Source organism: Rhincodon typus, chromosome 8, assembly GCF_021869965.1.
Source record: "Rhincodon typus isolate 14 chromosome 8, sRhiTyp1.1, whole genome shotgun sequence".
NCBI classification, from domain to species: Eukaryota; Metazoa; Chordata; class Chondrichthyes; order Orectolobiformes; family Rhincodontidae; genus Rhincodon; species Rhincodon typus.
Genome location: NC_063339.1, coordinates 90,461,117 through 90,485,949, shown reverse-complemented (window position 1 = coordinate 90,485,949; position 24,833 = coordinate 90,461,117).

Genomic DNA, 24,833 nt, shown 5'->3' with positions numbered 1-24,833 from the left:
CAATTTCAGACTTCAAAACCAGAGTCTGTTTACAGCAAAGGAAGGAATCATACGGCTGCTCCCCTGTCCGTGTTGCTCCCTCATTGTTTCCTCATCACTCTGCAATTTATACTGCTCCACCTCATTCTTCCTGCCAAACTGGAACTTTTCTCACATCAGTTGCTTCCGAAGGATCTTTCTCAAATACCTGGAAGGACAAACAGGAATGTGGTGTTTAAAACGCATTTCTGGCTGGTGGAGGAAGTGACATGGTGGTGTTAATACTGTTGCATCAGTTAATACTGTTGCATCAGTTAAAAAGTTCCAAAGACAGCGAGAATCTGCTGCAGCCGGTGCCAAATTTACCAAAAGCCTTTTCGCCCCTTTCACACAAGAAGAACCGTTCATGAGGAATGAGTTTCTGTAAATTGTGTCCCAAGGAGGGGCAGGAAGCCGCTAATCAAAGCTGCCATGGCCGCTTTCTGCTGGCAGCGGGAAATTGGAGAGAGGGGCCAACTCCCTCTCCTTGTCTCTGTTTCACTCTGTGTGGAGCAGGGGAAGAGAGATTCTATGATGGGTGTGTTTTGAATTCAATCTTGTCATGGATTTTGCGTGGGTTAAATGGAAGGACTTGGAGCCTTAATTGTTTGACCCAAAACAACTGAAGCACTGTATCTGTGTGGTCTCGAGCCAGCATCTTTTCAACTGATGCTGATCTGTTGACCCACGGAAACGGACGTCAACAAACTGTGCAAAATCCCCCAATGTGGAGATGTCGGTGTTGGACTGGAACATACAAAGTTAGCAATCACACGACACTGGATTATAGTCCAAATTTCGGAGTCTCACTTCTTCATCAGGTGTTAGTGAGAAAGGTGTCAGAAACAAAATTTTTAACTAAAAGATCAAAGATTGGAGAGTACAGTGACATATTTGTCCTTGTCCCTGTTCCTGTCCCATTCCGAATGGAGCAGAGGTGAATCATTGATGGTGCTGTTTCATTCCAACGTTATCATAGAGTTCTAGTGGGTGAAATATAGGTATAATTGTTTGATCTGAAACTGCGAAGGCATTGTACCTGGGTGGTCTCGAGCCACAGCTCTTTCAGCAACTGACCAATTGAGACACAGAAACTGGCGCCAACATGGCATTCATAGTCCCCAAGCGGAGATCTGAGGAGGAACTGTACAGCTGGACCTCTCGCTGTTTTCGGTACCTGTTGCCCATTTTCCCGCTTTCCTCACCGAAACTGCCAGATGCCCGAAGGAACTGCAAACACCAGGAAGAAAAGTAGACATTAAAGAAAAAAATTGACCTTGCCCAGCTTTCACGTAAAGTGAATCAGACACGATCCTGGTAGCGATGGGATTCTAACCCCTGACTCATTAGAGACTGGAACTTAAATCCAGCGATTTCGACCACTTAGCCACGCTTGTGCATGACATGGAAACGCCAAAATCGGCATGATTTGTGTTGACAGTAAATTCGAATATGTTGTAGAATATTTATCAATCTGATTAGCGTGAAGAAACTTCGAGCCTCTCTTTTTTTAAAATTCTTCCCCTGGATGTGACGACTTCAGCATTTATTACAATTTCCCAGTTGCCTCTGAGGAGATGGTGGGGAGCAGTTTGTTGCAATTGGATCAATCTGACCAACTGGCCCGATACTGACCGAAGGAGCTGTTCAGTCAACATTTCAATTCTCCTCCAATTGCTACCGATAAAGAGGCACTCAGATACATGCTATGCGAGTGATGCGATGGCCCAGTAGTTCGCACTGTCACCTCACAGCAACATGAACCTGTGTACGATTCCAACCTCAAGTGCCTGCCTGTGCCGAGTTTGCACGTTCTCCTGTGTCTGCGTGGGTGTGTTCAGGTTTCCGCCCACTGCCCAAAGATGTGCACGCAACATCGGAGTTCGTCTTGACGCGTTACGCAGCGTATTTTTTACGCATTTGCTTTCCATGCGTAGGCGTTCTGGTTCCATGCCTCGTCGAAGCCTGATTTGCTGGTGTCACAGTGCACCACGGATTTCTGATTTACCCTCTCTTTCAAATGCATCTCAAATTAGTCTCTGAAAGGCCTAATTCTGATATTGTCTGCTATGTCTCAATTTTTATGAACCAAAACTAGAAGTCCTCAATCATGTTTTGGAGTCGAGAAACATGTTGGCATTTCGAGGCACATGAGCGTCTCATTCAGTCAACAATGAGAATGAATGGATTTACGGACTCTGAAAAAACCTCTTGACTCACGCTCTGACACAGTCACTAATATAAAGGTGTGGTCTGAAATCTCAGCCGTGTTGCAAATGAAACTGAGGTAAAGACAGTCAGACTACCCAATGACATGGTATCTATTTTTGTGATATCACAAAAAAGGCTGTGTTTCCATAGTGCAGTGGTTATCGCATGTGGAATGCCCCCAGCATGATATCGGGCACAAGCAGGCTGTGCTGCTGCTTCGTGTTACAGGCAACTTGCGTTGTTCATCTTCTTCACTGAAAGTGAATGAAAATTGTTATACCATTGCTGCTGTGAAATCAAATCCTGCATGAATTCCAATCGCAGTTATTTGCTGTGGTGGCGAAAAGAAGGGTAATTGTGATGCGAAATTTTGTTAAATTTCTCTCATTTGCTTAATTTCTGTCCTGGAGAAGGGAACTGATGAGACACCTTCTCGATCCACTGCAATCGTTGCCGTGCAGGCACACCCGCATTGTTGATCAGAAGGGAAACCCAGCCTATTTGAGACTGTGATTGCTAATCGTCACTTTTCACGGGTCATTCTTATCCTGTTCCTTCTTTTTTTACTTTTTGAGCATTTTCCGGAAAGTGGCGTTGGACTAAACTCCCAGTATAATTGGAGGCACCGTTTGGAATTGCCCTGCTGCCACTTGTGCGAGTGGTCCGTGACACAAACAAGTCGAGGTGTCTCACAGACAGCATTCATGCTTTGGTGTGTCTGCAACTGCGTTCGTCCTGTCATTTTTGGTTCGGTTGCGCGTTAAGAGCTGTCCATTTGGGGATTCGCTCAATTGCTGAGGAGCTAACACGGTTATCTTCCAGCAGCCAAAAAATCCTCACTGACAACGGTGATCGGGTTTAAAGGCAAAAGAGCCCTCCGTGTCTGGGGAGGCTCAAACCACCAGCCTTTCGTTTAACAACCGAACACGCTAACCAATTGCGCCACATAGACAAGCGATAATGCTCTCTGCAAACAAACAATTAAACCAGGGGTCAGCAACTGTCGCATCGTCCGGATGGATAACGCGAAAAGAGACACTTCGGTGCACCTCACCCATGCCAGCTAGATATCCTAAATTAATTTAGACCCATTTGCCAGCATTTGGCCCTTATCCCTCTAAACCCTTCCAATTCATGCACGCATCCAGATGCCTTTGAAATGTTGTCATTTCACCAGCTTCCACAACTTCCTCCGTCAGTTCATTCCATTCACGCACCACCTTCTGCGTGAAAAATACCCCTCAGCTCCCATTTCATTTTCCTGTCTTACCTTAAATATATCCCCTGTAGTTTTGGACTCGCCTACCCGATGAAAAAAGGCCTCGACCATTCACCCTGTTCATATCCCTTATGACTTTAGAAACTTCTCTAAGTTCTCATTCTTCGACGTTGCAGGGAAATTTCGTCCAGCCTATTCAGCTTAGCCCGACAATCCAAGCCGTGCAACCCTAGCAAGAAAGTGATTGACAGATTTCTACAGACTGGAAACATCAAAGGCTCAGGGAACAGTGGAAGAAAATGCTGAAAATATGCGTAACAGTAATCAAATCAGTTTATCACTCTGAGGTTCAGCAATTTCCTCAAAAAAGTCAGGAACTACTTGTGAAGACAACCACATAATAACAGTTCACAGCCGATTTGCCAACCGATAAGGGATAATTGGAAATATGGAGCCATTTCAGTGTATGTCCCTCTAGTGGTACAGTCGGTTAATGCACGGTGCTTAAATTATAGTGCAGAGGCGTGTGCAATACCGAAATTGTGCATTGAGGCCTCCACTGGCACAGTTTTGATTTGTCGTGGAATAAGACGGTAAGGAGGAAAGTCAATTTTGATCAAGCTTTATGGGAAATTGCCAGTTTCTGAGGATTTGGAAATGACTCAACGATCGACAAAAGTCTTGGAAATGTTCAAAATGTCAAGAAATATTTGCGGAGAGAGAATAAAAGATGATGTTTTTTCAGATCCCAAACGTTTCCAGTATGACTAATTAAAACTGAGTTTAGTTGCAGGAAAAACGCTGTTTAACTCGCTTCAAATCATTCAATTTGCTGCAAACTCCACAGGTCATTGAATTAATCAAAAAGGAATTAGATTTATCTCATTGAAACGTGCGAATGTTACATTCAACTTTGTTCAGAATTTTTATCAGCTTATCGTAAAGAGCTGCTGAGAAAAAGGAAGGTTCAAAACGCAAAAAGACATAGCCTTGTTTGTGGATTTCTTGGGTGGAGTTTAGACAGTATGAAATGTAGCTAACATCATCGGAATGTGGTCAAATAATTAAGGCACTATTTAAAAGCGGGAATTGCGACTCTGAGAGACGGTTTCCTTCCGGCTCGACAGGGTCTACCTTTACTTTTTAATTGAGAAAATGTTCAGTTTCATTCAAAATACAATCTTATTCAGCTGCACGTGTACAATAAATTTCTTTACACGTGAAGTCAAAGAGAATTGAAATTATTCCCCATCCGCCCACAGACTTTGTCTAACTGCTAAGGTGCCTCCTTAGGGATGGAGGTCCATGATTCTTTGAAGTTTACATTCACATATAGACAGGGTGGTTAAACAGGCTTTTGACACGCTTGTGTTTGAGTTTAGGAGTTGGGAAGTCATGTTGAGGTTGTACAGGAAGTTGATGAGGCCTCTTCGGGAATACAGTGTGCAGTTTCAGTCGCACAGTTAAAGGAGGCATATTATTAAGCTGGCGAGTGTTACGAAGCGGTTTACCAGGCTGTTGCCTGGTATGAAAGGTTTGATTTATAAAGAAAGGTTGGATTGTGTTGGACTTTTTTCGCTGGTGCTTAGGAGGTTGAGAGGCGACCTGATAAAGTTTATGAAATAATGAGACGTGAAGATAGTACCAGTGGTAGTTGTCATTTCACTGGGATGGGAGATTTCAAGACTAGGAGGCATTCTTAAGTTGTGAGGAGATAATTTAAAAAAAAAGATAGGAGAGGCAGAACTTCGCAATGACTGTGAATAAAACGATGGCAAGTTCCAGCAGAGAAACAGATGGCAGAGAAACGGGTGACAGTGAGGCAGGCATGTAAGGACAAATGTGTTTCGTTTGCCAGTGAAATTCACCACTTCACAAAGTGGAGAACATTGAAGTGTAGCAGTGACGGCGATTATCTTTGCTTGTTATTCACCTTGCGAATGCTTTTTCCGTTGATATCCCTGTTAACATCACAAGTAGACAGGATGAAAGCTGCAGCAATACATGTGGAGCCAGTGGTGTAATTGATACGGCGTCTGAATTTGGTTTGGAAGATTGGAATGTTGTATCCTCCCTCGCTCGAGTGAAGTTCACAGCTTTTCTACCCTTGCAAATTTACAGTTGCTTCTGAAGAACAATGTATGCCTAGTGCTGTTTTTGTCAGATTCTCAGTAGCTGAAGTGATTGGATCGCTGGGCTTTGGAAATTGAAAGTTGTGCATGAGCAACATGAGTGTGGAACTATTTTAGCTCACTGTCCATTTCATATCCCAGCTCATGGCAACGGTTACCATTGTCAGGACAAACTGTTCGTCTTCCACAGAAAGTTGCCTTTTGTCTGGGAACCTTGTGTAACACGACATGGCGTGGACACAAAGGAGATGGAGTGCTTATAATTCTGTGGCCTCTGTCACTCTCGGGGGATATATCCCTCTGTGGCTTAACATTAGGATGATTACTTCAACGGGGCTTTAACATAGTTTTATCATCTCGAACTTCAGTCCCATTCATTGATAACAGGGATAAACTCATTGAAATTTGCCTTCGAAAATTAAGAACACCAAGGGCGGTGGGCCAAACGCTGGAAACTGGAACTAGAATAGATGGATGCCTGCTGACACGATGTCCGAATGGTCTTTTTCCACGTTATAAAAACTCGAAGACAGGGAGAAACTGATCTGTCGCCAAAAGGAGCAATAACATGAAAAGGCAAAAGGAATGCCATTCTGAAAAGATGCCACTAGCCACACCCCCCTCACAATGCTCTCCCTGGTAGCCAAGTGGTTAGGATTCCGAGTTTTTGCTATCACGGCCCGGGTTCAATTCCCACTGAGGAAACTCAAGCTGTGGTTTGCTAGTTTTTCATGACCTAATGCAATTTATCCCAAACGATAATCCAGCGAACATGTAACAAATAACTACAGATGCTGGAAATCTGAAACCAACAAAAAATGAATTGATCGGCAATCTCAGAAGTTCTGGCATTTTCTGTGGACAGAAACAGAGTTAACGCTTCGGACCCACTGAGGATTTGTCAGAAACAGGTTAATTATGCACTTCCATAGTGTAATGTCGAGGAAATAATCATTTTTATATTTTGAATCAGCATAATTATCAAAATAGCTCTGTAGTTTCCAACCGTCAACATTACAACATTAAAGGGGCTTTATCGGATCTAATGCTGACTTTTTTTGTCCCGACGTGGGGAATGTTTCTGCTTAAATGGTTGTCTTTTCATTTCCTTTTCTGTCAGTTGGCAGCCATGTCGAATGAAGAATTGATTCTTTTCAGTGTCTGCCTCAATGTGTGTCTCTATTTGTCTAACATTATCTCTTTGTATCCATCTCAGCCCCTTTCACGTTCTCCCATTCTCCGTCTGTCTATATGCCTGATTTGCGATTTCTGCTCTTTGAAAAGTCTTAAAGTCGGAGAGTGTTTGAGGGTGGAGGTGCAGAGAGAGTTCCCCTACCCTCCCCACTCCGACACCAGCCGGAAGTAAAGTCAAGAACTGGGCTAATATTATTCGGGTAATGTCTCTGTCCCTTAAGCCTGAGGAAAGGAGACATTTCTTTCCTCAAAATATGATGATCTGTTAGACTTGGAAATAGAATTCCCAATCCACTAGCGAAGGCGAAAAAGAAACTCCACCACAAACATATGATTACATTGATGTCTCTCCTGTCGGTATAAGGTGAATGAATGTTGACAGCAGAGAATGAGGATGATCAGCTCATCGTGTCTATGCCATTACCACTACATTCCCCAAGGAGGGAGCAGTTTATCTTGCCTCTTCATGTATTTATTTTACCAAACTCCAGGAAGATAGGCTCAGTTCTACCCATTGACATCGCTGATTGGATCAACAAATTGGCATTTGAGAGATTTTAAGCGAGGAATGGTGGATGCGAAGCACACGCACTGCTGGCATTCAAACCCAGGAACTGCTGTTTACTTCCAGGCACTTGACCCAACTAACGCACAGCGCCACGGCCTGCTATCTTCTTTTCCCCCAACGATATATGCATTTTTCTAAACATGCAATCAGTAACGCTTTTTCTGCATCAATTTTGCAGAGTGAAAAGTTCAAATAAACCCGCTTTTGCAAAAAACGCATCGTTCACAGCTGAACGTTCTCCTCTGAAAATGCACAGAAAGAGACAATCTCCTGTTGCATTGGTTTAAAACGGATAATTTCATCTGATTGAGGGAAGAAATGTGTCCTTTCACATATTGAGGGAAGAAATGTCTCCTTTCCTCAGGCCTAAGGGACAGACACATTATCCGAATAATATTAGCCCAGTTCTACAGCCGGCGGGGGGAGAAGCCTCTCAGCAGCTTCACTCTCAAACACTCTCCGAATTTCAGACTTTTCAAAGAGCAGAAGTGGGAAATGCGGGATATGGACAGACGGAGAGTGGGAGAACTCGAAAGGGGCTGAAGTGGATACACAAAGACAAAGAGAGATAAATTGAGACACATATTGAGGTAGACATTGAAAGGACCAATTCTTCATTCGACATGGCTACGAAGGGACAAAAAAGAAAAGACAACAATTTAAGCAGAAGCTGTCACCACCTCAGGGCAATGCAAGCAGTATCAGAGCCAATAATTTCCTTCTAAAATTATCAAGTTAACTTTTGGAAACTAAGGAGATATTTTGATAAATATGTGAATTCGACAGGTAACAGCGATTAGTTCCCTGCCGTTACAATGTAGAAGTGCATAACTAACCTAGTTGTGATCAATGATCAGTGGATCCGAAGCGTTAACTCTGTTTCTTTCCACAGATGTGACCAAACTTGCTGTAGTTGTCTATCAATTCCTGTTTTTGTTTCAGAATTCCAGCATCCACAGTTCTTTGTTATATGTTATACGAACTGTTTCGAAGCTTAGATAGAGAAACATTTCTGCTGAAGATGGTTCTGATGTGTAGAATGGATAGAGAAAATGTACAAATCAGGCTGCAAGGGTCACTGTCAAAATATCTCGTGCTGCAGTGGTGAGGATTGGGAGCTTGCATTGCCCAGCCCTGGATACAATTCTCAGTCAGGGAATGAAAATTTCTTCCTCTTGTGTGGATTACCCAAATGAAAACGATTTCCTGGTCACATACAGAATACACTCTTAATCGGCCAGAATCAATCCAACGAGAGTTTGCTTCCATCCAGAATGAAAATGACAGCAGATACATGAGAAAGCTACCATCCACATTGCCCCTCTAAGAATCTCACCATTCTCAGTTGGAAATATAGCACTGTTCCCTCACTGTCGCTGGGTCTCAATTCTGGAATCTCCTCACAAGTGGCAGAATGGCAGTACTTACGTGCCATACATTACAGGAAAGTGACTCATCACCTCCACCTATGGAGTAATTAGAGACGGAGAATGAAATTTCAGGTTGAGATTGTGACTTCACTAGAAGAGCAATTGTCCTTTCCTAGGTTTACTTTTCAAAAATAAAGTCTGGGACATTCATTGTGGAGACACAGAAACAGTCTGATCCCACCCACTGAAGAGACATTCGTGTCATCAGGAACAAGCTCCCCTGCACCCGGGGCCACCTCCCTTCGAGCCTCTCCGCTTTGTGTCTGTTCCCAAGTATCTGATTGTGCCAGAGGCCAGATTTTGCCATTGCATTCTGATTATTTCAATGTCTCAGATCAGGTAATGACACCGAGACCATCAGAGTCAATGTCCCAGCGTCTTAAAGAAGGGAAATATGCCTTGACTGGCTCTGCTCACTCAGAAATTTCACCCTTCACTCTCCCCTGAGTCTGGTTCACAAAGTGTGTTGCAAGATTTACGACGATGGAGAATGGGTTATCTGTTTTATTTCCTTTCCATGTTCTTCCTACCAACTGACAATTTTGGTGTTGTTTGTTATGTTGGAGTTGGGTAGCGGTAGGGTTGGCCAGTTTGATTAAGCTGTTAGTGAGCAATTCTTTCCACTGACCAGGTTCAGCAAACAGAGTGCATGGATCTCAGGTCATTTAAAGGAGACATACTTGCATTAATGCAGCGCTTATCAACACCAGTGAGTAAGCCAGTTTACTGATCGCAGACATCGTTTAAAGCTTGATTCCTTTTCCTCCAAATGTGATATAAAATCAGGAGTTAGACGACATCAGGTTATCTTCCAAAAGTTTATCTGAAATCACAAACATTCAGAGCACTGTTCCTTTCTCAGGCAACAAGATGTCGACCTGGATGAACACAGCAGGCCAAGACCTCATCCCAAGACCAGCCCCCTCTCGTCCCCGCCTCCTTGACGTGTCTGTCTTCCCTCCCTCCTCACTGAACAATCCCCATCCCAACTCCCTATCTATACTCACCTTTACTAGCTTCATCCCCGCCTCCTTGATCGGCCTGTCTTTCTCCACCTATCTGCTCCTCTATGCACCTTCTACCATCGCCTCCCCCTCTCTCTATTTATTTCAGAGCCCTCTTCCCCTCCCCCATTCTGAAGAAGGGTCCAGACCTGAAACGCCAGCTTTCCTGCTCCTCTGATGCTGCCTGGCCTGGTGTGTTCATCCAGGTCGACATCTTGTTATCTCAGATTCCAGCATTGGCAGTTCCTACTATCTCCTTTCTCAGGTAAAGTGGATGCATGTGATATATTCACAGCAAAGATCCTTTGGGATCATATACCAAAATTGATTTCATAAAGAACCACCTCCATGCTCGCCCGAAGAATTTAAAAAACAGAAGTCAAAGGCCACAATAGCTCATGCAGGATTCTAACCTGAAAATTCTCGCACCTCCGACATCCACTTGAAGTGAGAATCAAACCGCGACACGAATGACTCAGTCTGGTATTACCCTATTTAACAATAAACCAGGTGTCACTCAGGCAGCGACAGTGGCACAATCTCGGATGTACGAGACCAGAGTTGAAGTTCTATCTGCTCCAGAGGTGCGTAATAAAATATTGATTAGACAAAAGCACTATTCCCCGTTGCTTCAGGCAGTAAAAGCAGCAATGAACATCTTCTTGTCCTGTCTCCCTGCTCCCAGGACAGTGCTATTTGTCCCTTCAGCTGGGACAGGGTTCTCTCCATTGGCAGAGGCATTAAACAATTTCCTTCGGCGCGCAGGCAGAGCTAGGAGATGGGACAAGCTATATAGCTCCCTCTCCAGCACTGGCAGAGGGAAGGAGCAGAAGGGGTGGAGCAGGCTAGTCCAGTAAATTATAACGGCGATTTGGAACTTTCGTCAAATGACATTAATCAGAGAGAGAGAAGGATGGAAAGCTGCTGAGAAAGAGAGAAGCCGAAACTGGAGATTAGTCTCTTCAGCAACTTATTATGGGATCTTTCTTGGCAGCCTGTTTCAGGGCGTCCTTTTGTTTTCTGCCTCCAGAATGAATTTCTGACAACAGTCCCAGATAAAGAGAATCTGAGTGAAACCCTCACTCACTCAGAGACATCCCCAACGGCCCTGAGTTGTGGGGCTGCAGACAGTACAACGTGGAAGGGAGGGTTAAAAATGAGCCATTGTTTCTCCTAAACCCGCTCTGTCACAGAGACAGGGAGAGTGACGTCATCAACCCATGGGGTCATTCCTGGGCAGAAAGAAGCCGTTCAGCCCATCGAGTCCACGACGGCTCTCTGTTGCTTGTATTTCTCTGATGTTACTCACAACCAGTGATATCTTCCCTAATAATGGTGAACTGTGTCTGTGTCATGATCCTGTCACCGACATGATAATCCTCTTGTCACTCACGTCTGAAATTGCGTGGGCAATTATTGAAGGGCATGGAAATGACTGGGCGTAATGTGTTTTAACCTCCCCAGTTTAGACCCTCTCAGAGAAAATGTTTTACGACTCAGTTCAGAGCAGACCAACAGGGAACAGATGACTATTGAGACATTGACAAGCGTGTCACCTCACCTGTGTATCAATATGAAGGATTTATTTCAGATGCATGAAGGAGAAAGCTGATTATCATGCAAGGTGCAGAACAGAATGTCGTGTATCAATAGCAAATAGCAGAGGATAGCTTCGACCCATTGGCCTTTCGCATAGGAGCCTGAGACACTTCCACTATGCTAACTGGTGAAATGCTCTTCTTTTGCGGCCAGGATTCAGGTTTTCATTTGGCATGTGGCATGTATCTTCAAGGATGAATTCAAAAGACTTTGTTGTTGTTATGCAATATTCCATTGTGCAGATGTGTATCACCTGTGTAAACATAACCTTTGTCTAATTTCCCACATTCTGTTGGTTGAAATCAGATTTCGCTCAGAATCACAACATTTGTCACAACACAGACCAAGGCCATACAGCCGACCTTCCCTGTGCCGCTCTCCACAATGAGTAAATGAGTGTCTCTTTTCATGTTATTCTCTCGCCTTCTCTGTGTAACTCTGTCCATTGTTACTTGTAACATAACCATCGAATTGCCTTTTGTGTCGATTGAATCTGCGCCTTTCGTACTATCAGACAGTGATTTACAGACCCTACCACTCTCTGTCAAAGCTTCAAACAGACTAGCTTTCAGCTTTCTGTTCTCCATGGAGAGCTTTCCCAACTTTCACATCCAACTTCATTGCTGACATTCCTCATAGACGGCACCATTCAGATGAATCTGTTCAATGATGTCCCCACTCACTTCACATTCCCGCATTCCTGAAGTTTCACACCCAGGACTGAGCAATAATGCAGCTGGAAGATTCATTCAGAGTCGGATTGCATGGGCGAACAACCTGAAGCACTTGTTTTCGCTTTGAAGAAGTATTTCCTTTTGCCGTGCTCGCTGCAATGTTACGTCTACTCCATTCCCACTGCAGGCAACACGAGCTGGTTATTCGGAAAGCTTATTGGGCACTGTGACAAAAGCCAAACTAGAAACAAAGGTTTGTGTGGGAATTGAACGCAGGACCTCTCGCATATCAACAAAGTATATACCCTAAGCGAGAATCACGCCCCTCGACCAACGAGGCGTGAACGTGGGCTCTTTTCCAGTTCTTAGCCAGCTGAGACTCGTTCAGAGCGCAGTACCTTCCACGTTGCTCCAGTAATTCAAAACAGCAAAGAGTTTCAAGACCATTTTCCTCTCATTCTCTCTCCCTGCTCACGGGCCGTTGCCGTTTGTCCCTCCCCCTGGTACTGGGTTCTCTCCATTGGTCTATTAAACTATTTTCTTCCACTTGGATCACAAAAAGTGTTGAGAGATTCACGAAGCTGGAGACTGAGTTTTTGTTTCGTTTCCTTTCCATGTTTCCACCTACCCACTGAGTTATTCCCCCAAAATCTCGTCGTAATCCTCAGGCTTCGTCATGCCCAGCGACGAGAGAATTCAATTTTATGGAGAGATTACAGAGGCCGGGATTCTTCTGTTCGGAGCAAAGAAGATTAAATGGAGATTTCATGGCGCTAGTGTTTGCATGATGCAGACAGTGAGAAACTGTTTCCACCGCTTAGGATCAGTAAACAGGGTACTGGGATTTAAGCACATTGAAGATAAGGTGAGTTGTGTTCATGTCGGACTTTTCACCACCAGTAATGAAGGTTGTTTTCCAAGGGCAGAGGTTCTTTAAAACTTGCTTTCCTGCAGTAGTTGGGAGGCAATAGCCTAATGTTATTATTGTTGGGCTGTTAATCCTTCTGGGAACCCAGGTTCGAACAGTGGCATTTGAATTCAATAAATATCTGGAATTAAGCTCGCTGTGAGGAAAACCCATCTAGTTCACTCATGCCCTACGGGAAAGGAAACTGCCGACAATGCTACTCCAGACCCATGGCAATGTGGTTGACTCTTAATGGCTGAATGGCCTGAACAGAGTGTATGTTGGGAAGATGTTCCCATTTGTAGGAGAGACTAGGACCCGAGGGCACAGCCTTGGAGTAAAGGGAAGAACTTTTAGAACGGAGATAAGGAGAAAATTCTTCAGCAGGAGTGGTGAATCTATGGAATTCACTGCCACAGAAGGCTATGGAGGCCAAGTCATTGAGTACATTTAAGGCTGAGATAGACAGATTCTTGATAGTCAAGGGGATCAAGGATTACGGGGAGAAAGCAGGACAATGGGGTTGAGGAACTTATCAGTCATGATTGAATGGCGGAGAAGACTCGATGGGCCGAATGGCCTAATTTCTGCTCCTATGTCTTATGGTCTTATGGTCTTAACTGTACTCGGGGCAATAAATGCTGCCTCTCCAGCAATGCCCTTATCCTGTGAACGAGCTTAAGAAAAAATACTCTCCACAGATGTCAGGCTGAACTCGATCTCATCAAAAAACAGACCTCACCAGTGAAGAATGGATCGAGATAGATGATCGCGCGGCGATGCAAAGACTAGAGCTGTTCCTATTTACTCATCCACGCGAAACAGGAATCACACCCCTAGACCAATGAACCAGCAACAACTCAGAACCGTTAACACTAAAGCAGCACTGAGTTTTAATATCAGCTTCTTTCCATTCTGAACCCCTGCTCCAGGAGGTTCTATTAGCTCCCTTCTGCTGGGACCACGCTGTGTCCATTGCCGGCTGGAATAAATGATCTTCCACTGGCAGGCCACGCTGGAGCATAACAGCATGAATGCCCTCTTCAGCTCCCTGTCAAACACGAACTCGTAGGACAGGGGAGGGGTGTGATGGGAGTGGGAGGTATGGAAAGTGTGGAAGGCTGTGCAAAAGGGAGATCGCCCATGCACAGAAACTAACAATATGTTGGGAACTTTGTCCAAATTACTGCATCTGAGTCAGTGCGAAAAATGCAGAGTTGCTGGGAAAAAGGAAATATCTCCCAATAATGGGGATCTGTGTCTGTGTCCTTCTCGATCTCACAGGGAGGGCGCAGCTGTCTGATTCAGCGTCGGGTGTTACTGAAGGGAATTCTGTGTCTCAGACACAATGCACCTGATGTGTATAAACTTCAGCACATTGTTCCCAGCTCAGAGAATAGATTTTACTATTCAAATAATCTCAGAGTGACAGAGAACAGGATAAGGCAATTCAGGCCATCATCTTGACAGCTCCTGGAGAGACGTGGGGTGTATGAAAGCAGACAGTCTCGACTTGTGCATAGTCAGCATTTACAACTTTGGCCCGTGTGACAATAACATCAATTTGAGAAGTTGATTCAGTTACAGATAACAGGAAAGAGTTGAGACAGTTTATAGTGTTTCTGAAACCCAGCAAACCCTGTCTGTGTCCTTCCTAATGTCTTCATATCCCATTAAATCCAGTCCGTGTCTTTTATGATGTCTTCATATCCAAGTAAACGCTGTCCATATTCGTTCTAATGTCTACTATCCCAGTAAACCCTGACTTGTGAACGGATGCTGGGCTCCTCAACCCAAATTCAATGCATCAAATCTCTCCTCAAGATTTAAAGAGCGCCTGCCCGTTGACAAACCGGCTTCGTCGCTGCTTTGGGAAAGCTCTATCTGAACACAAATATGTCTTCATTAAATCCAAGTGCTCTGTTTACTCACTTTGTTTAGTGGAAGTCATTTCTCATTATCAGCTCAAACAAACTGCCCAAGCCTACTGCTGCCCATTCCCAACATTATAAGCAGCACCAAAATTGACCAAAATTGAAACTTGGAAAGGAAACAAAACAGAAAACCCAGTCTCCAGCTTCTTGAATCTTTCAAAGCTTTTTGTGAAGCAGACTTAGGGTGGGCTGAAGGATGAACGATCAGATTGATCGGAGCCAGTCAAGGCACTTTGCCCTTCTTTAGTAACAAGGTGTAGAGCTGGAGGAACACAACAAGCCAGGCAGCATCAGAGGAGCAGGAAAGCTGACGTTTCGGGTCTGGAACCTTCTTCAGAAATTTCCCTTCTTTAAGTCGCTGGAATATTGACGCTGATTTTCTCAGTGTCATTACCTGATCTGAGACATTGAAATAATCAGGATTCTTTGAAAAGATTAAGAATCCAAACTGAATATCTACTGCAGCGCAATCAGATATTTGGGAACAGACAAGGAGTTGAAAGACGCGAAGGGAGATGGCCCGGGGTTCAGGAGTTCCCAGTGGCACGGATTTCTCTGCAAGGGATGGGATCAGATTGCTTCCGTGTCTCCACAATGAGTGTTCCAGACTTTATTGTGTAAGAGGGAAACTGGCAAAGGACAGTTGGTATCCTTGTAAAATTACAATCAATCTGAAACGCACAGAATCATATCTTACAGACAATGTCCCAGATTCACCATCACCATCCCTGGATATGTTCTGTTTTACCTTCATGACAGACCCAGCATAGGTGGTGATACATTGCGACACAGTCGGGAGGAAGTTGATTTGGAGCTCTCAACATGTACTCTGGATCATGTTAAGTCTCAGGGCCATTGGTTAAACATGGACAAGGAAAGCCCCTACTGATAGCCGCGTACTGTTCTCTCTCAGCTGATGAATCAGTACTCCTCCATGTTGAACAGTACTTGGACGGAACTCTGAGGCTGGTAAAAGCGCAGAATTTCTAAGGTTTCGGAGCAGATTTGTAGCTCGGGTTGTGGTTGTTGAGGTTGGTTGGCTCGCCGAGCTAGTTTCTTGCATTGCAGAAGTTTCGTTACCATGCTTGGTAAAATCCTCAATGCAGCTTCTGATTAAGCGTCGGTGTGTTTTCCCGCCTGGTTTTTAAACTCTGGGGTCCGTTGAGATGGATTGCCTCACTTCCGGGTTTACTTCGTCGTGGAATGTATATGGGGTCGAGTTCGATGTGTTTATTAATAGCATGCTTCGTGGAGTGCCATGCTTCTCGGAATCTCGTGTCTGTCTCTGCCTAGCCTGTCCCAGGATCTTGGTGTTGTCCCAGTCGAAGTGGTCGTTCTCCTTGTCCATGTGGATTGAGATGAGTGAGCATTGGTCGTGTCTTTTTGCAGCCAGTTGGTGTTCATGTACTCTTGTTGTTCGTTTCCTTCCTGTTTGTCCGATGTGGTGTTTCTCACAGTCTCCGCAGGGGATCTTGTAGATGACATTGGTCCTGTCCATGGCGGAGAGTGAGTCCTTGGTTCGGGTGAGCAGTTGTCGTAGGATTGACGTGGGCTTGTGTGCCACTCTGATGCCCAGAGCAGAATGTACTGGCGATGTCAATGTCCATAATCCAGAGTGGCTCAGCAGCAGCTGGTCGTGTCTAAAAGGACATAGCTGTTTGACTGAGTATGCAGATGGTGAGAGAACCAAAAAGAAATAAAACATGCTTGACCTCATCCTCACCAATCTGTCCTCAGCAGACGCATCTGTCGATGACAGTAACCGCACAAAGTGACCAGTATATAATTTTTGTGGGGACAAAGTCTCGCCTTCATTTTGTGGATACCATCCATTGCGTTATTTGGCACTATCACATTGCTAAATGGGTCAGACTGCGAACAGATCGAAAACTCAGGTGTAGGCATCCATGAGGAGGTCTGGAGATCAGAAGCAGCAGAATGGGACTTCAAAGGAGCTGCAGTTGTTGCTTGTTGATAGTTTATTAATGTTAATCTCCCTGCTCATGAAAATGAATCCTTCTCATCCACTCTATTTCTCATCAATGTATGGAGTTCAATTCAATCTCCCAGCAGCCTCCTCCATTCTGATCAAATACAGTGTGACAAGATACATTAGAATTGTGGCACGGACAAAACAAGCTGAATGCTCGTCTTTCCTGTTGGAACTATTCCATGACAAATAAGAACCGCTTGCTGGATTTTGTAGTCGTGGCCGAATGGTTAAGGTGCCGATTTAATAACCCTTTTGGAGTTTCCCTGAGACGGTTCGAATCCTATCCATGACGTTTTCTCAAGTTGCAATTTTATGCTGGATGAGTTTAAATATCCGTCTCACAAGCCCACCTGAGAGTCTCGTCATTTGTTGACATTCAGGAAACCCGAGTTCTGAACAAGAATCTGAATACTCAAACTTTAATTATATTTATCTTTCCACAAATACTGCTGAACGTGTTGCGTTTCTGCAGTATTCTCTGCATTTATTGTACATAAATGCTGTTTTGCATTAAATATCTCGAATCCCAGTCCTCTGGTAACTGACCCTGGTCAGTGGCTACAGTTTCTCCCGACCATCAACCCGCCCATACCTACCACTGCTCCCCCCCCCCCCGCCCCGCCTCGCCAAACTATTATAAATTGGCCCAGCAAATCTCCAGTTAAATTTGTTTGATCCAAAGAGAACATTCCCTCCAGATTTTGTCCTCCACACGTGACTTCCTCATCCCTCGTCATGGTGCAAGGCAGAGGACTGAGAAGAGATTTTACGAAAATATTGTCAGTTGGCAAGCGGATAATAACAGAAAACCCTGTCTCCAGCTTTAAGAATCTTCAGAAAGTCTTGGGAACCGGAATCACAAGAGAATGAAGGGTGAATTTTCTGACTGAGCACAAACAGTCAAGGCACCTGCCCCTTCTTTAAGAGGCCGGGACATTGACTCTGGTGTCAGCTGTCCTGACAGGATTTAAAGGATTCTCGTTCCAGCACATCAGGAATTCAAATTTCATCTTGGCTACAGGACAATTAGAAAACTCGAGAATAGACACATCACTGAAAAGTTCCAAGGGAGACGGCCCTGGTCGTAGAAGAGTTGATTCCCCGTGACATGGATATGTCTGCAGAGGGTAGAATCAGACTGCTCCCATGTCTCCACAGTGAATGTCCCAGGGTTTATTTTGGAAAAGTAAAAGTGATAGAGGGCAATTGGTTTGCGACGAGAGGTAGTCTGAAACTTGAATTCACTAATAGTCTGTTTTTAGGGACGGTGCAAGTTCTGGGGAGCTAGATTCTGAGGCACAATCGACCAGCGCGTTTGGCTATTAAGTGAGAGGGCGATGGTTTGAGGCTACCCAGGAAGCAGCAATTGCTGTTCTCACTCCACCAGTTCTCTTTGCTGGACTATTCTGTGATTTTAATACGCTCAAAAATGTGTTGCTCAAATGGGAATCTTATCAGTGAGTAACCACAAAGGTGTTTCAATGCTGCTTTAATTGCTAACGTAAAGAGCTGTGGACGTGGGAATCTGAAACAAAAACAGAAACTACTGTAGAAGCCGAACAGTTTTGGCAGTTGACCCTGATTCTCTGTCCACAGATGCTGCCAGATCTGCTGAGCTTTCCCTGAGACTTATCTTTATTTTTTTTTGTTTTTAAATGAATGTTTATCCCATCTATTGGGATGAAACAACCTGACTAGCCATGTACCGAATTTAATCCTTCCGAAATGAGAGAAGTGATTGGATTCAAAAAAAAAGCTCGTAACAATTCACTCTTCCTCAGCTCCACAGCGAGAGAGACCTGGAAAGGCAAATCAGGCTAATGCTGTTCTGTCGTGGACGAGTGGTTAAGGTGATCGACTTCAACCTTTTTCGGGATGGTCCTGCGCAGTTTCGAATTCTACCAACTACAGCTCAGAGCTGAAAGGAGTTTTTCCTTCCTGTTTTCTTGTTTGCGAAAGGAATCACACGGGACTGGGGGGACTTACCAGAGGACTGGGATTCGAGATATTTAATGCAAAACAGCATTTATGTACAATAAATGCAGAGAATACTGCAGAAATGCAACACGTTCAGCAGTATTTGTGGAAAGATAAATATAATTAAAGTTTGAGTATGTTCAGATTCTTGTTCAGAACTCGGGTTTCCGGAATGTCAACAAATGACGAGACTCTCAGGTGGGCTTGTGAGACGGATATTTAAACTCATCCAGCATAAAAAAAAAATTCACGCAGATCAGCAGTGGTGAGCAGATGCAACTCATCGCCTGTCAGAGTGGAAGAAGTAGAAGCCCTGGTAGGAGTTAAGATGCATTTGGACGCACACTTGCATTGCTACCTTGTTGAGGCTAAAAGCCAAGTGCTGGGAAATAAGGCTGGAACAGTCAGGGGCTTGAGTTCAACCGGCGCAGACCTGATGGGCTGAAGGGTATTCTTCTGGAGAACTCTATGACCAGCTGTGGTCAACTCAGTTTGTGAAGTGACACCGTTTGTAAAATACACTCGAACCCACTCTCCCCTGATCTGTCTGTCAGACACGTTATCCATTGAGACAGTGGGATCGGGGATAACTGGCACTGTGTATATTCCTGGAATCAGTATCTGGGGCATCAGGAAGATGCGATCCTGGAGCCTCTTTACCCAGCCGTGTGCAAACCCGTCGCTTCTTCATCCCTTCGTTGTGCCTTTCATTCCGTGACGGTGCTTTCCAGGTAAAGATTTGCTTCACGTTCTGGCTGAGTTTGTATCAAGCAGCTCATTGACCTCGGAGCTAGGCGGTCAGAGGGAGCTGGAGGTGAGACAGGGACAGAGGCAGAAAGAGATGTGACATGAAAGTGTTTAGAGTTTGTCATGTGTCAGTTGTTTTTAGTGATGGATGCCTGCCAGTTGCTGTCCTGTCAGACTCCCGGGAGCCGCAGTGATTGAGTCAGTGAGCTTTCGAAATTGAAAGTTGCACGTGAGCAGCCTGTGGGACTATTTCAGCTCGCTATCCATTTTATATACCAGCTCATGGAACAGTTCTTATTGTCTGAACAAGTCACTTCTGATCCACTGAAAGCTGCTTTTTATCGCAGAAACATGTGTGGAGATGGAGAGCGGACGTGAAATACATGGAGCGGGTGTAATGCTGATGTCGCTGTCACTCTCGGGGTGTGTCTGTGTGTCTCCCTCTGTGGGTGAAAATGAGGATGAGTCCCTCAAGGAGGGATTAACGCAGTTTTACCATCTCAAGCTTCAGTCCCATTTGTTGTGCTATGTGAGATTACAGAGACAGACTCATTGACATTTGCATTCGTAACGTCTGAACACACAAGGCTATGGGCCAAATGCTGGAAACTAGAACTAGAATGGCTGGAGTTTCGATGACCTGCACTGAAACGAAGGGCTGAATCGTCATCGTCCAAGCTGTAAAATAATTCGGAGATGAAGAAACCGATCTGCAGCGAAAGTGATCACAAATGAAAACACAATAGCAGTATTGATGAAAAAAGACACGACTGTTTTTGACATGTCCCCTGGTGATCCAGTGGTTAGGATTCGGCGTTTTCATTGCTGTGGCACACGCTCGGTTCCCGGTCAGGGAAGAGGACTTCTGTTGTACTAATATGTCGTGGTGACCACATTTCGGAATGGCTTTTCAGGAGCTGACAGCTAATCTGTTTTGTCCCAAAAGTTATCAATTAACATAAAACAAAGAACTGCGGCAATCTGACACAAAAACAGGAATTGAAAGAAAAACTCAGCAGGCCTGGCAGCATCTGCAGAGAGAAACAGAGTTAACGTTTCGGATCCACTGACCGTTCGTAACTACCAGGTTAACTATGCATTTCTATAGTATAATGCTGGAAGAAATTATTAGTTTTATCTGTCGAATCAGCATATTTATAAAAATCGCGCTCTCTCATTAGCTTACAAACGTCAACTTTTCAACTTTAAAGGGACTTGATCAGCACTAATGCTCCTTCCGTTGCCCTGAGGTGGTGAAATCCTCTGCTTTTTTCTTTTCTTTTCTGTCAGTTAGCAGCCATGTCGAATGGAGAACTGGATCTTTCAGTGTCTACCACAATGTGTGCTCCTATTTGTCACTGTTTGTCTCTGTGTATCCAGCTCGCACCCTCTCACATTCTCCGACACTCCATCTGTAAATACCCCTCATTTCCCATTTATGCTCTGTGTAAAGTCTGAAAGTCGGACACACTTTGAGAATGGAGTGTTTAGTACTGGACTCCCATTCCCCGGATAATGTGTCTGTCAGTTATGCCCGAGGTAAGGAGACATTTCTTGACTCAAAAGATTGTGCATCTTCAGAATTCAAAATACAATTGCTAATCCACCAGAAAACAAAAAAAACTATTACCACAATTATTCGATTATAGCGATATCTTTACTGTTGGTGTAAAAATGAATGAATGATGACAGCAGAGAATGAGGGTGCCATTACCACAACTTTCCTCGGTAAGGCTGCAGTTTATCCTGCCTCGCCTCGCTATTCCGACCAAACTGGGAATGAAGGGATGCGAGTACAAGTAAAGGAGAAGCAGAAGTGCTTGTGGAAGAGCAGAAATGAACTTCATGATGAATCCAGCAGAAAAAGAGGAGACACTGAAGCATCCGCCTGATGATAAACGTGTTTTCTTTGCCAGTAAAATTCACTGCCTCACAAAGCGGGGACCATTGAAGCGAAGCTGTCACGGTGATTATCTTTGCTGTTTGTTCACCTTGTGAATGTTACTGTTGTTGCTCATGCCCGTGCTAATACCACAACTCTGCCGCATGTAAGCATCATGCATAAACTGGAGATAGGCTCTGCAAACTGAGAAACCTCCGGCTGCGCAACAAGGCTGACTTCCTGCGTTCGGAGCTTTTGCAGAGCTTCATGTTAATCTGTCATGCTTCTGCTTCTGTCTTGCAATTGGTCAGTGCATTCGGTTATTGACAGAAAGAATGGTATTTCGAAACTGCCCAAGAGCGCATGCTGTTTTGTTTTACAACCCTTTGACGTTTCCGGTGACAATCGGGGTTGTGCCTTCAAGAGCTAGCTTCCAAATTTTGTCAGCTCCACTGTTATCCATTCAGACCTCAGACATACAGGTTTTAATGCAGTTATTATCAACATTGTGATCTAACAATTAAACCAGCTAAGTACCTGCATTTAATTCATAAAAGTTTATGAAGAGATTGGAATCAAACAAACCCATCAATTATTATCTCTTCCCTAGTTCCACGCTGAGTGAGACAGGGACAAGCAGCACGGTTTGACATCACATTCTCCAATCCTCCGCTGTCAGCAGAAAATGACCACTGCAGCTTCAATCAGCCACTTGTTGCATATCCTGGGAGGCAAGACCCTACAACCAGGGCCAAACTTCCCCATCCACCGAGCACAGGCTCAAGGAAACATAGGGAGATTACATCCCGCTGAGTAAACCTCAGAGCAGCATTGATACAGTCTCCGAGTGAGTGGAACTTTCTTAGAGCCTCACTTGGGAAATCTCAACTGATACAACGAGTGGAAACCTGTTCCGTGTGAAAAAGGGCGAAAATCCTGTTTCATTTCACAACGGCTGCAGCAAATTCATCTTGGCCTTCGAATCTTTCTAACTGAACTCTGAAAATACGGTCCCCAAATGCGGAGAGGCAGAAGTTGTTGATGTACTGAGCAAACAAAGTACTGAAAGTGTTGAGTGAGTCTCGGCAGACAGATACGCATTTCACACAGTTTGTACCAGAAATGACTTGATATATTGAAGCACTGTCTCTCAGAGTGACTGGCAGTCAAATGGGCAACTAAAGGATGAGGGCGCCGACATTAAAATATGAATTTTGAATTTTAAATCTCGGAGCAAACGCCGAAAATGGATTATAATGGACTGAAAAAGTATCAGCTGAAAAGTGGAAGATGCAAATGATGTTATTTGTGATTGAGAGGAATGAACTGGAAACTTGGGATTTTCGCGGTGGATCCCGGCGCCTTGAAATTAAGTTTCAGGGGATTTGGCTCAGTGTGAAAGGGGAAAATAAGTAGCCGTGAGTCGGGCCCGGCTCGTTCAGTTGGTCGAGTATGAAACGTTTAACCTCAGGGTCGTGGGTTCGAGTTCTACGGTGGACGGTTTTTGTTTCTTACAACTTCACTTCTTGAGGTGAAGCCCAGGTTGTCATTCCTTCAGTAGTGTCACTTGCCAAAGCGTGGGTTCCCTGATGTTGCTTTTATTTTGATACCGGTTTTCAGTTTCTGCTGAAAACTGTCTCTGTTTTACTGGAAGTCCCAGAGATCAGTTTGAAGGTGCAGCTGCGTGTACAACAAATGATATTTCAAAAGGGCAAACGCTACACCAATCCTGCACCAACAAAACTGTTCAGAGTCACAGAATGAGAATGGCCTCTTCCTCGGCAGCTCGGTGTCAAATAGAGCTGAACCAGAATTAACTGATTCAGAGGATTCTGCACAAAACGTTAGTCAAGTCTCCCTGAACGTCGCCCAATTCACAAGGAAAATTATCTTCTTTTTGACGGTGTGGATTTACTCAATAAAATCTTCATTTGTGGTAACAGAGGGGAAAGATTGTAAGTTTTCAGTATGACAGAAGTGATCTGGGTGAAAGCAGAAGTAAAACATTCCCAGAGCAGGGAGAGCTGATTGGTCGAGGATGGCTCTCTCATCTTCTGTTTCACAAAAACAGAAATTGCTGGAAAAAACTCAGCAGGTCTAGCTGTATCTGTGGAGAGAGAGAAGAGTTAACTTTAGGTCCAGTGAAAGTTCTTCAGAACTTCTGTTTTTTTTGTTCCCTTGTTCCATTCACCTCTCCCTCTGCCTCTCAGCACCCCCCCTCTCTCTCTCTTTTATTGAATCCCTCCTGCCTTCCACACTCTCACGGTGTTTCTCCTTTATTATTTCCTCTTCTCTCTCTTTTCCTGACTACAGATTTGATTCAAACCTATTCCATCTCTCACTTTGCCCAGTTCTGATGCTGAACAATCAACACTGTCTCTGTCTCCATCGATACCAGAAGAAAATAGACTGTCGGATTTTGGAGCAGAATTAGGCCTTTTGGCCCAACTAATCTTCTCTGCCATTCGATTATGGGTGATTTGGTTCTCAACCCCATTCTCTAGCCTTCTCCTGTTACACTTGATCCTCTTGGATTTAGGATCCAGTGTCTTTTACAGTGTGTGTTTAAATCCCGCCGCCTCCACGAGTGCTGGGAGCTTGTTATGTTGTACCTTTGTGCGACTGAGCGAGATTTAAGTTGCGCACGACAAATTGATCTGTTTTAAACAAAATAATTCACGATGAGTGACAGCATAAAGCCTCAGAAGCCATGCTGTGTTTCTGCAGTATAATGGCTGTGATTTTCGTCTCACAAGTGAAAAATGTGCAGTCCGACACCAAGCAGAAAGAGGGCTGCTGCCTCAATATTCAGGAAAGGTGCATTGTCCCAGACTTCGTTAGATGTGACCACAGTCTGTTTTGTTACTGCTATTCTCGTCCTGTCACAAATATTGCGTTGAATCTACTTGCAAATATTTGCTGTGGTAGAAAACAAAACATAACAATTTTAATGAGGGGTAATAAGAACTGCCGATGCTGGAGTCAGAGATAATACAGTATGGAGCTGGAGGAACACAGCAGGCCAGGCAGCATCAGAGGAGCAGGAACGTTAACGTTTCGTGTTGGGGTTCTGAAGAAGGATCCCGACCCGAAACAACAATTTTAATTAATAGCAGTGAGAAATTTTTAAATCAAATTTCTGTTCTTTTTTCAGTCAAATTATACTGTCCAGATCGTCACTGTAACTAAGGCGCTTGGCTGCTTAAATCATTGTTGTTTGCACTTATGCCTTTGCATCGTACTCTCTTCGCCATTTCCGTAACTGCTCACCTCATAGCTCTGGCTGTCTGGCCCTTTCGTACCAGGTTATCTCACGAGACAGCCGCACTGTCTGTCCTTCATTC